The following is a 13737-nucleotide window of genomic DNA, read 5'->3' as shown; positions in this document are numbered from 1 at the left end:
CACCAATACACATCAACAACCTCCTCTAACCCTCTCCCCAATAAACAACACAACTTCTCACATATCTCCTCCCAGCTTTTCCCCTATACCCTCCCATTCTATTCAAACCACAAACTGGCCTCCTCACCTCCTATGAAACCACACTTGACACCAGTACCATCACCTAGGAATAAAAACACTCCCCATGGTATGCATTCCTCATTACATATCTACTCAAATGTGTAGATACATCCTAACCCTGGTCCACCCTCTAATCCTAACCACAAGAGTAACTCCAAAGAATTAAACATACTTACACTTAACCTTAGAAGTATATGTAATAAAATAGCCCCATTGCATGCCTGGATTGATCAAAATAAACCTGACATACTAGCCCTTACAGAAACATGGCTACATCCCTATGTAAAAGACTCAGAAATAATACCTCCAAACTTTTCAATAACCAGAAGAGACAGATCTAGAAAAGGTGGGGGGATAGCACTTCTATATTCCTCTATGCTCAACATCACACTCTCTTTTTCGAACCTCAACATATCAAAAAGAAGTTGCATAATAGTAATATATATCCCACCAGGTAACAATATACCAGTGTTGAAAAATATTTTAACCTGGACATCCTAAACAATAAACCTTGAAACAATAATCCTAGGAGATGTAAATATAGATTGGCAAACCATAGCTTCCAACTCCCCCACAAATAGTATAAATCTGTATGTTTTTTTCTCAGCTTATCAATACATGAGCAAGATACAGCAAATATCTTACCTGACAATCCACCCTAGACTGGATTCTAGTATCCCACCCTGCCAATTACCCCTCTTCTGGTACACTGTCTAGCTCCCTGAGCAATCATCTACCAGCTTACTCGCTTAGAACAAACACCCAGCAACTAAGAGTACACACTATAAAATCAGTTAGGAACTCAACTAACTTTTGTCAGCATAAATTCAACAATCTCCTATGGGAAATAGACTGGACACCCCTTAAACAACGACCCCTTAATGGCGCTATACTATAATTTAATAACCCCTTCCTTCACATACTTAACACACTAGCTCCCATTCGTATGAAAAGAATCAAAAAGAACTCAGCATCATGGCTCTCTAAGGAATGTAAACACCTGATGAAGCAAAGGGACGTAGCCTGGTCAACCTGGAAACAAAACAAAAACGAACAAAATCATGCTGCTTTCAAAACACCACATAACAAAGTGAGAAAACTAATCAACAGAGATAAGAAGTCATATTATTCCCAATACAACTACAGCTTAAAATCAACCTCAGTAAATTTTGGCACTCCATATCTTCTCTATTTAACCCTGGAAGAAATGGGGAGCACACCCTATCACATGATGCCCCTCCATCCCAAATAGCCAAAAACTTTAACAAGCCCTTCATAAAATCATTTTCAGACCCACTAACTAACACCCCTAATGCTGGACCCTCCATACCCTTCAGCCTATTCAGACACCAGCCACAGACCATTGACTACTTCTAACCCTGCCACTACTAACCCCCCTACTCAACAAAATGTCATCCAAACCCCATTCTCATTTCAGCCCATACCCACTGACACCATTAAGAAACTGCTACAAAAACTAAAACCCTGCTCTACTTCATGTGACAATCTCCCCCATACTACCTCAAACTGGCAGCTAACACATTCGCCTACCCAGTCAGTATCCTTATAAAAAGGTCTTTATCAGAATCAGAAGTACCTACCATATGGAAACAATCTCACATCACCCCTATCCACAAAGGAGGCAACTCTTCTGATCCATCCAGTTTGCATCCTATATCCATCTTGTCACCCATATCCAAAATTATTGAGATAGGTATCCATCAGCAGGTAATGCAATATCTATTGCTAAACAGTCTTTTAACCAAAACCCAACATGGCTTCTGACCTAGCCACAGCACAGCTACAGCCCTATTATCTTTTACAGACACTGTGAACAAGGTCAGAGATGCAGGATGATATACTGCCTCAGTATTCCTAGATCTCTCCAAGGCCTTTGACACAGTGTTTCACCCTTTGAACACACTGTCTAACTTAGGCTTCTCACATAAGCACAGTAAAATGGTTCCATAGCTACCTCAAGGATCATAAACAAGCAGTGAAATGGTCTAATGAACTCTCACCCTTTTTCCACAACCCTACTGGAGTCCCTCAAGACTCCATCCTAGGACCCCTACTCTTCAACATTTTCACAAACAACTTTCACACTGCCTTTGACCCTGGGACCCTCTATGCTGATGATTCCGCTATAATCTGCACTGCTCAATCACTACCAGAACTACTTTCAAAAACTCAACTGTACTTTACTGCAGTCGAATCCTGGCTAAGAAATGCCCAACTCTTTCTGAATCCAAAGAAGACAAAACTAGTACTCTTTCATCCCAAGAACATCTCCCCTGTCACTGATCATTTCAACATCCTTGCATTTGACAACACTGTCAGAAATAGAGCAGGAAACCAAACTTCTAGGTGTTATCATTGACAATAAACTTTCATTTGACCCCCATATACAGCAAAATATAAAGAAAACCCATCAAAACTTAGGACTCTTATATAGAAACAAACATTAATTTACTGTAGCAACCAAAACTACCCTTGCAAAAAGATTTTTACTTCCCTCCCTTCTATATGGTACCCCATCTTAAATAACTTACAAACTTCTACCCTAAGCAAAATGGAACAGTGTTATAACAGTGCTATAACAAAGTTGCAAAGTTTGCCACAACCTCTAAATATCACACATACCACTGTAAACCACTCCTGTAATTAAACTGACTTAAACTCCCCAACCAACTTGCCTTTATTCAGCTATTCACCTTGCACAACCTTATTTTCAAGCCTACTGCCTGCCCTGCACTAGCCAGTCTAGTCACACCTTATACATCAAATCAAAGACAAAAACCTCTTAGCTATCTTAAAATCCACAAAAAAAAAAAAAAAAAAAAAAAAAAAAAAACAGGTCACTCTGTATTCATACTCTGTCTCTATACTTTGAAATTCACTACCTCTAGCTACCAGGTCTATTCCTGGCCTAATCTATTTCAAAGCCTCTTTAAAAAATCATCCCAAAAATACATGGCTTTGTTCCTGCATAAAGCCTGCCTAATTCTCAGGTCTCCCTCTTCTTCCACACTACCCTTGTCATCCTCTTCTTTCTCATTTCAATCCCTCACAGAGTGCAAGATACTAAAGCTCTTCTAACTCCTCCTCTGCTTCTGTACCGTATCCTTAAGCTACTGCTCAGGCTTTATTGCTTCCATTCTTCTTAACTCTCTTTCACTATCTATATGCATCACTAACATTCTGGCTGCTATTTCCCTAACTGAAACTGACTATTGTACATGAACAATAGAATGTTAATGTCACACATTGTACTACCTACATACTATGTTTTTTGGACACTATCTACATCATGTATGGTGAGTGACTATTATTGCCTGTAATATTTTAACTCTGTAGAATTGTCTAGACGTGTAGTACTATATCGCAACATCTTGTAACATAGTTTGTTCTTTTGACTTATTTTAGTAAAGTATTTCTAATGTAATTTGTACTGTACTGGATTATACTGTATTTGTATTGTACTATATGTAGAGCTTTTCTCCCTGTGCCTCTGATGAAAACAGGTTCTGTAGACCCAGTCAGCCCCGAATAAGCAAATGTCAAATAAAATAATAATAGCTATTTCTTAACCAGGTAAGCTCACTGTACCCACAGTTCCCTTTTCAGGGGTGACCAGGGAGCAATGTCTGGTAAAGTGACTTGTTCAAAGTCACACAGTAGGGGAAATAAGGGCTGAGGGAATCAAACCCTGTACCACAGAAACTATAATTCACAACAGATTAAATAAAGCACATAGTTGTACATTGTACTGTAACAAGCAGATACAATAAAATTTGTATGTTATTTACGATTATGAATGTTAGTGATATTAATTACAGTATGTACAATTAAGATAGGCATTCAATTAGTGGTCACTTCTTCAAAGTACATATTTACAAGAAAGATCCAACTGCAGCATGAGTTGCAAAGAATAGTCATTGCCACAGAAGCAAGAGAATTAGCTGTCCTTAAACAATTTTTCTATTAGTTGTTTCTAAATAATTGAAGAGTCTCATGCTGTCTCATATTTATAGGCTGTAATATTCCAAACAGCTAGGCTAAGCCAAGAGATATTTCTTTCTACTGAGCAAATTTTAAAACAAGGTCTAATTAAGGTAATGCTATCTTCTTGGTTGTTTCTAAATTTGTAACTAAGCTATCGTTGTTTAAGTTTGATTTTAGAGAGGAACTGTTTCATTTTTGATCCAAGTTGGGTATAAAATGTTTGCTTAAATTTTACTCTTTACTGAATATGCCATAAAGCCAAATACTTTTTTTTTTTTTTTTTTTTTATGTGTGTCTTTATTTTTACCCAAGGCTGGCCTTACTTTACTTCAAATAACATAATCCCATGGATTCTCTATGCCTTGCATGACATGCAAGATTGGTGCAGGAGCTCCAGCAGGCAATATGTCTGCTGTGCAATCCAGGAACAGCTGCAGGAGCATGCACGAACACTCCTGCACTAGTCCTGCATGGACTAAGCCCCTGTATGCAAATCACTCCATTTGCAGGAGAAATCCATGCAAGTGAGGTGATTTTGTGATCCAGGAAGCTTGCAACCGGCCATGCAGGACTAGTGCAATCTGTAGAAATGTACTCGGTACATTTCTGCAAACTCCAAAACGTAGCAATGACAGCTCCAACTAAAAGCCGCATATCAGTCAGTAAGCATGCCAATGGCCAAGTATAAGGCCACTGGCATTGCAAACAGGCAAAAAATAAAAAAATCAACTTTTATTTTTTTAGCCGCTCTCAGCTGTTTAAACGTAGGGCAGCGGCACGCAAATGGGATCGGGGGGAAAATAACAAAATAAACCTAAATTAAGCTTTCGAGCTAAAATCAGTATTCTGCCATGCAAGTCAATGGCAGGCAGAAAACAACATGGCCAGTGAGTAGTGATTGCTAAGGGGGGAGGCTCAGTGTGAGACATGTAACTATGCATTAGCAGGCAATCTATTCAAATGAGGGTAATGATAGTGAATCCCAGTTTTCCCCAGCATGCAAGTCAGGTCCCAACAGTGTAAGAGTAGGAATAGCTTGGTGCAAGCCTAGGAGTTAGCTGACATCATGGGGGGGGGGGGGTGTCAGACATACTGTAAGCAGATTGTAGCCCTGTGGCTCGGGTTTGCTCCTAGCTTAGCACAGCTAAGCTGGGGGTGCATCTGAATCTGCCTAGCAGTCTTTACATTGCCTAAGTGGGTGTGCTTGCCTCACACCGGGTTTTAAAGGAAGAAAAAAAAAGTTAAACCAGGAAATAGCAGCACTGTACACATTTGAGCAGTCTGTTTGCGCAGTGAGCCTCTGGGCTTAAACAGGAAGGCAATGGGAAGGGAAAACAGCAGTAGGAAGGTAATCAAGGTGAACTAGCATAGCTGGCAGGTGAAATGCATCAGAATCAGCCAATTACAAAGGCAGCAGAACAGCTCATCCCAAAACACTGCTATAAACTATGCAGACACCTACCCCTCTGGTTTTTCCCACACTCTACACCACTGGTGTATACAAGCGGGGAACTTTTAACAAACAAACCTACAAAATGAGAGTGGCTGCAGCAGGCAACATAGAACAACATGTGCAAGAGGCTGAGGGTGGTGAGGATGTGAATGCTGCTGATCAACCCACAGTGAGGAGATGGAAAAAAGTGTACAGGCCCAAGGTAACCTACCAGGGGCTACATGAGCTGGAGATAGTGGAGCATTGTGGGGTGGATAGAGACCTCCTACAGCAAATTGTTGAGCTGTGCCAGCCACACCTGACACACCAAACTGACCGAGGGGAACCCATCCCAGTGCATACCAAGGTATGTGCAGGCCTAGGAATACTAGCCACAGGTACCTCCCAAAGCTCAACTGGGGATATCATGAGGATCTCACAGACAAAAGCATCCAGAGTATTCCACCAGTTCCTGGATGCCATGTCAGCACAGGCCAGTAAGCACGTATATTTCCTCAGCACCTGTGAGCTGTTGGCCAGCAATATGGGTCTCTTCCACCAAATAGCAGAATACTCTGAGGCAGTGGGTGCTATAGACTGCACACACATATGCATCAATGCACCACCCAGTGATCAGGGTAGGGCCTACATCAACTGTAGGGGCATCACCTCCATCAACTGCCAGGTTGTCTGTGATGCCCAGGGCATTATGATGAATGTGTGTGCTGGCTGCCCTGGAAGCTATCAAGATTCCTACATTTGGCATCTGACACAGCTGCACCAGAGATTTGCCAGTGGGAACATCCCCTACGGTCACCTAGTGGGGGATGCTAGCTGCACACTGGAGCCGTGGCTGATGACACCCATCAGAAATGCACACACACCTGAACAAGAATGCCATAATGAGGCACACTCACCGACCAGACTTATAATAGAGCGTGTGTTTTGGATGCTGAAGTCACGGTTCTGGTGTCTGGACACATTCGGTGGAGCCTTGCAGTACTCACCAGCTACATGTACCCAAGTTGTTATGGTATGTGCCATGCTACACAATATGATCCTGCAGAAACAGCTGCAGCAGAAACAGCACAGGGCAGGGCCACACAGCCCCCCACCAATGCCAAGGCCTGCACAGGCACAGAGGGACTCAAAGGATGAACAACCTGAGCTTGCCCCAGTAGGCAGATGGAGGTGTGTCCAGTATGCTGAGGCCACAGCAATGAGACAACACATAGCACCTACACTGATACAGTAGGTACCCAGGGAATGACACCTCTCTCTGACTCACACATACAGTTAAAGGGATGCCAAACATGACACTACCTGTGCTCAACCATGTATAGGGAGTGTGCTATGTGCATCTGACATAGGCAGCCCTCCAGCACCATCCACAATTCTGGCGTACCCACAAGGTAAGTCAATCAACCTACCAATTGCCAAATGAAGTAGAATGTGTCATTACCCATATCTATGGTATGGATGTGAGTATGCAAGGGAATTAGGTGGCTGAATGTTATGGCAGCAGAAAGTAGATACCCATAGTGGCACCATGACATCTGTAACACATACTGGAGTCACCATAGTAGCCAGTACTACACAGGGTGACAAACCCACTGCAGGAAATGTGCTGGGTGACATGTGTGTCCATATGACTCATCTGTAGTACACTGGTATGTTTCTAGTCAGCATGATAGGTAAAAATACAGAATGAAATGCAGTACCTGACATACCAGTACAGTCATAGCAAATGTGTACAAGTGGCAGGTGTGCCCCCACCATCCTATGTAGTAATGTAATAACAGCAGGTGTGCCCCCTCAATCCTGTGTAGAAATGTAGAAATTGTCAGGTGTGCCCCACATCCTGCGTAGTAATGTAATAACAGTCAGGTGTGCCCCCTCCCCAATCCTGTGTAGAAATGTAGAAATAGACAGGTGTTCCCCCACATCCTACGTAGTAATGTAGTAACAGTCAGGTGTGCCCCCCAATCCTCTGTAGAAATGTAAAAATAGTCAGGTGTGCCCCCCCATCCTATGCAGAAATATAGTAACAGTCAATGCCAAATGATCAGCAGATACACTGCAGAAACAGCATGCTATCAGTAGGTGTACAACACAAAGGTCAGCACTGCAGTACAAAATACCTGGACTCGATCCACACATTCAATACAGATGGCCATACTTTGCATGCTCACACACTTAGAGAAATGAAGGCAATGTCAGTCAATAACATTCTGAAAGGTCATACTGGGCATGCTCACACACAAACACATGAAGGCAATGCCTGCAAAACACCAGTGGACCAGACATAACTGGCAACTTAAACACATGAAGGCCATGTCTGCAAACATCAGTGGACCAGACATATCTGGCAGTCGCAGATGTTAGTGCAGACACTCCTCAGTTTTGCAACACTCATGCCTTGCACACAGTGGATAGGAATATAGACATGTATGTAAGGACAACACACTATAATAAGTCAAAGGTAGACAAATATAGATGTTTGGAAGAGGGTGACTGTGACAAGGAGCCATCCAGGCCTGTCCCACCCAGCACACAACCAAAGGTCTACAACCACATGAGGGTCAGATGTCACTCACTGCAGATACTAGCCACTGGTATCTGTCAGCATTACAGACTATGTGGTGCACGTGCTAGCTGTGCAACATGACTGTATAAAGAAGTAGTTATCTAGCAGCTGTATACATGTACCTGTGAAATATGACCCTGTGTGTTCCCACATGTGGCGTGTCAATCTCTAGATAAATGGGGTCATGGCCCATGCACACACACTGCCCTCCCCATAGCCCTACTATGACAAGCCTGCTGAGGTCATCCACTGTGAAATACACCTTTGGGAGAGTTGTAACCCAGTAATCTCTGTTGTGCATCCCATAACCACGTACTGCTGTAATATGATAAACTAGTTAGGTAGGAGTTCCAATCCCAGACATGGCAAGTGTGTGTGTGTGTCTGTGTGTGTGTGTGTGTGTGTGTGTGTGTGTGTGTGTGTGTGTGTGTGTGTGTGTGTGCATGTGTGCATGTGTGTGCGCGCATGTGTGTGTGTGTGTGTGTGTGTGTGTGTGTGTGTGTGTGTGTGTGTGTGTGTCTGTGTAGAGAGCAATGCCCTACAATTGAAATGCTCTACTTTGGTAAGGCTGCTGATGTCATCCACCTAGAAATACATCTCTGGGAAGGTTGTAGCCCAATAATCTCCATAGTGCATGCCATAACTGCATACTGCTGTAGTCTAATAAAATAGTTAGGTAGGAGTTTTAATCCCAGACTTGGCAAGCGTGTGTGTGTGTGTGTGTGTGTGTGTGTGTGTGTGTGTGTGTGTGTCTGTCGGACTCTATCTGTTTAGAGAACAATGCTTTTTAGGGTAGTCACACTCCATACAATTTGAATGCTCTACTTGGCAAGGCTGCTGATTTCATCTACCTAGAAATACACCTCTGGGAAGATAGTAGCCCAATAATCTCCATAGGGCATGCCATAACTGCATACTGCAGTAGTGTAATAAAATTGTTAGGTAGGAGTTCTAATCCTGGACTTGGCAAGTGTTTGTGTGTGTCTGTGTAGAGAGCAATGTTTTTTAGGGTAGTCACACTCCATACAATTTGAATGCTCTACTTTGGCAAGGCTGCTGATGTCCTCCACCTAGAAATACACCTCTGGGAGGTAGTAGCCCAGTAATCTCCATAGCTGTCCTATAACTGTGTACTGCTGTAGTATGATTAATTAGTTAGGTAGGAGTTCTAATCCCAGACATGGCAAGTGTGTGTGTGTGTGTGTGTGTGTGTGTGTGTGTGTGTGTGTGTGTGTGTGTGTGTGTGTGTGTGTGTGTGTGTGTGTGTGTGTGTGTGTGTGTTTGTGTCCGACTCTGTCTGTGTAGAGAGCAATGGTTTTTAGGGTAGTCACACTACATACAATTTAAATGCTCTACTTTGGTAAGGCTGACAATGTCATCTACCTAGAAATACACCTCTGGGAAGGATGTAGTCCAGTAATCTCTGTAGCGCGTGCCATAACTACATACTGCTATGTTGTGGTATACAACTCTGGTAGGGTTCTATTCCCACCCATGGCAGTTCTGGATGTTATGAGTCTGTTTCAATGTCTGTGCAGGGAGCAATGCATTTCAGGCTAGTCACACTCAGTACATTTCAAATGCCCTACTTTGGCAATCCTGCTGATGCCATTCACTGTGAGATACACCTTTGGGGAAGGAGTTCTCCAGTAATCCCCTGTGGTGAATCCTATAACAGCTTCATGCTGTAGTGTGATATAGACTGCTGTTAGGGATTCTATACCCACACATGTCAGTTGAAGATGTTTTGCGTATGTTTCAATGTCTGTGTAGGGAGCAATGCATTTTAGCCTAGTCACACTCACTGCAATTCAAATGCCCTACTTTGGCAATCCTGCTGACGTCATCCAATGTGAAATACACTTTTGGGGAAGGAGCTCTCCAGTGATCCCAGTGGTGTATCTTATAACAGCTTCATTCTGTAGTGTGATATAGACCTCTGTTAGGGGTTCTATACCCACACATGTTGGTTGCGGATGTTTTGTGTGTGTTTCAATGTCTATGTAGGGAGCAGTGCATTTTAGCCTAGCCACACTCACTACAATTTGAATGCCCTACTTTGGCAATCCTGCTGATGCCATCCAATGTGAAATACACCTTTGGAGAAGGAGTTCACCAGTAATCTTCATGGTGCATCCTATAACAGCTTCATGCTGCAGCGTGATACAGACCTCTGTTGGGGGTTCTATACCCACACATGTTAGTTGTGGATGGTTTGTGTGTGTTTAAATGTTTGTGTAGGGAGCAATGTATTTTTGCCTAACCACACTCACTACAATTAGAATGCCCTACTTTGGCAATCCTGCTGATGTCATCCAATGTGAAATACACCTTTGGGGAAGGAGTTCCCCAGTAATCCCCATGGTGTATCCTATAACAGCTTTATGCTGTAGTGTGATATAGACCTCTGTTAGGGGTACTATACCCACACATGTTGGTTGTGGATGTTTTTTGTGTGTTTCAGTGACTGTGTAGGGAGCAAAGCATTTTAGCCTAGCCACACACACTACAAGTTGAATGTTCTACTTTGGCAATTCTGCTGTCATCCAATGTGATATACACCATTGGGGAAGGAGTACTCCAGTAATCTCCATGGTGCATACTATACCTGTGTACTGCTGTAGTGTAATAAACTAGTTAGATAGGAGTTCTAATCCCAGACATGACAGGTGTGTGTGTGTGTGTGTGTGTGTGTGTGTGTGTGTGTGTGTGTGTGTGTGTGTGTGTGCTTGTAACTCATATTCTGTGTGGAGGTGGTTGTGAGTGTGTAACAACTGGGCCCAATGTGGAGCTGGTTTTGCAAATCTCTTATATGGTGGCCCTAGTATATATCACAATGTCCACCATACAGGGATAACAGATGCGAAATAGGCTGGGGTACAAATCCATACCCATACATGCAACATCAAGGCCAGGCAAACAAAGTTAGCAACCCTAGTATTAGCCAGAGAACACTCTCAACCCATGTCTCATACACACACACTTGCTAGGCAACAGCCGCTATGTTGGTAGTACACTGCATATTGTCCACTGATAGTAACTATAGAGTGATTGCAGTGGCCTTCAGAGGGCATGGCACCCTGTCCATCTGTCCAATAGACATACAGATACAGGCAGTACACCTTCCCCATGTTACCCACTGGATAATTGCAACACCTGTGGTGCCATAAAATGTGACACACAAATAACATACCATGCCTGAAAACATGCCCTGTATGGCCAGATGCCATTGACACCAGGGAATGCTGTTAGCAGGCTATCAATGTAGGTGCAAGGTAAACCTGCTGTCCATTACCATTTCCCATCACATGAGGCCAAGACTGGCACATCTGATGATAATCTGTGTACACAACATGGGCCAGACACCTCAGGTACAGTTCCACATGTCACTGTACATGCATATGGGAGGTGTGAACATCACAGTCTCCGTCCATGTCATGGACTAAGGAACACATACATGGCAAGCAATGCACAGCATTGGCCACACACAATAGTCACCCAGGTGACTGGATGTTGAATACAATACCCACCTGTGTGTGCAAAACCAGAAACTACAGCCCTGAGCCACAATGCAGACTATTGTCATGTGGCCTGATGCCAAGGTATAACCATCACCTAGCCTCGTATAGCCGTCTGGCAAAGTTGACCACTACACAACTGTGAATCAATGCACCCATGCATGTCAGTACTGGCACCTGTGTGTGTGTGTGTGTGTGTGTGTGTGTGTGTGTGTGTGTGTGTGTGTGTGTGTGTGTGTGTGTGTGTGTGTGTGAGTGTGTGTGTGTGTGTGTGTGTGTGTGTGTGTTGTATGATGTGTATATTCACATTCACACTCAGTACAACCTCCATTGGCATACTGAAGCATGCTGTCTGATGTCAGACACCTCCCCATACCCTTTGCCCATGTAACCTCCCTATGACCCCTGTGGTGCATGTGATACCTGTGCAGTAATGTGTTGTGACAATCTCACTAGTGATGAGTTGTATGCCTGGCTCTGCCAAGTGTGCCAATGTGTGTGCATCCCTGTGAGAATGTGGCTGTGTTGACGCTGGCACCTGTTCATGCGGACAGACATGTGTACTACACCTACCGTATAGCTACCATATCCCTGTTGCAGATGTCACTTACCATCACTTATACATTCTGAGGGATCCACAACATGTAACCTATGTAGTGCATCCAATGACTGCATAGAAATGTGATAGTACTACATAGTTCTCAGGGGTTTGATACAGCGTGCTGGTAAGTGTGTGACACAAACATGCTTAAGTTTTACTTTCCCACCGCTCCCTGACTTGTCTTTGCCTCTGTCTGCCTCTCTCACTCCCTCTCTGGTGGATGTGGAGACCTACACCTGCTTTGCTTAGATAGCAACATATGTATTTTATGTGTTGCTCATGATCAGCTGATGGCCTCTGCATGAATTGCAGCCCTACCCTAGCTGATTGCATGTGGAACAGCTGTGGTAACATTCCCATAGCCAATTTAATGGAAGCACACTCCAATATCTAGGAACATCAAGTTGGTGTTGGGCCTTTTCATTCACTGTGAACAGGAACTCAATCTGTTGTTTGGCAAAGAGCATCTCAAATGGATTGGGGATTTACCTCTAACAACATACACTGTGGAAACAGGGCGACACGCGGTGGGGGGGGGGGTTGTGCCTGACCTGACTACAGACTGTAAGTGCTGCTATACTGCATTTGGAGTAATGTTGGTTTAACAGGGTGTGTGTGGATATGGCTGTCCTACATGTTCTAATACCTGCCATGTCAGTTCTATGTTTATGAGAAATCACCATCTGTAGGGTCATCTGCAGACTGGGCAGTGTGTGGTGCCTTTGGTTTCATGTGTTACCCACAGAGCATCTATCTGTGAAATGCAGAAGGTAGTGTGAGGATTGCAGTCTGTAGATGGTGAAAGCCGTGACAGTTACTGACTTTATATCCCTCATAGGACATATGTTGCAACAAACCCTGTTATAACAGGAAATGTATGATGTTATCACATCAACATTTCAATATTGGCCCTGTGTATGTGATTCCAGCCACAACTCTGTCAACCTTTGTACTTATGCCATGCATTAAGAGGTGCATATGTGCTGTACATAATTAGTGTCATCATATCTGATAACAAGCCAGTGAGATATCAGACTGCTACACGTGTTATGTACAGTAGGGGTTATATTTGATGACATAACCTGGACATTCATTGGTTATTTGTACAGTACTGAGGTCTGTGTACTTATAGTGATTGTCGACAGTGTGTGTATTGTTAATATGTACTTTGGCCTGTGTACAGACTGTGGTAAATGTAATTGTTCTTGGTCCTGTCCTATCTGATGTTACATGTTGCTCCACTGTATGTTACCGTATTAGCCTACATGTTTGTAGGGCCATGCACACACATGCCCCATACCACGTACAGGCATCAGATCACACTGTGTAGTGGCCCATTATATGTAGGGCTAGCGTGTGAGTGGCACATATGAGGATGGTGTTGAATAGATAGTCCATATACTGTAATATTATGCTAGCTTATCATACGTGGCTGTGGCTGTGTTCACATTGGTTGTGGTTATGCACTTTCACA

The sequence above is a fragment of the Protopterus annectens genome, chromosome 10.part0 (genome assembly GCF_019279795.1).
Source record: "Protopterus annectens isolate FY-2018-M chromosome 10.part0, PAN1.0, whole genome shotgun sequence".
Classification (NCBI taxonomy): domain Eukaryota; kingdom Metazoa; phylum Chordata; order Ceratodontiformes; family Protopteridae; genus Protopterus; species Protopterus annectens.
The sequence above is the reverse complement of the archived record's forward strand: the minus strand, read 5'-3'. Positions refer to the sequence as shown.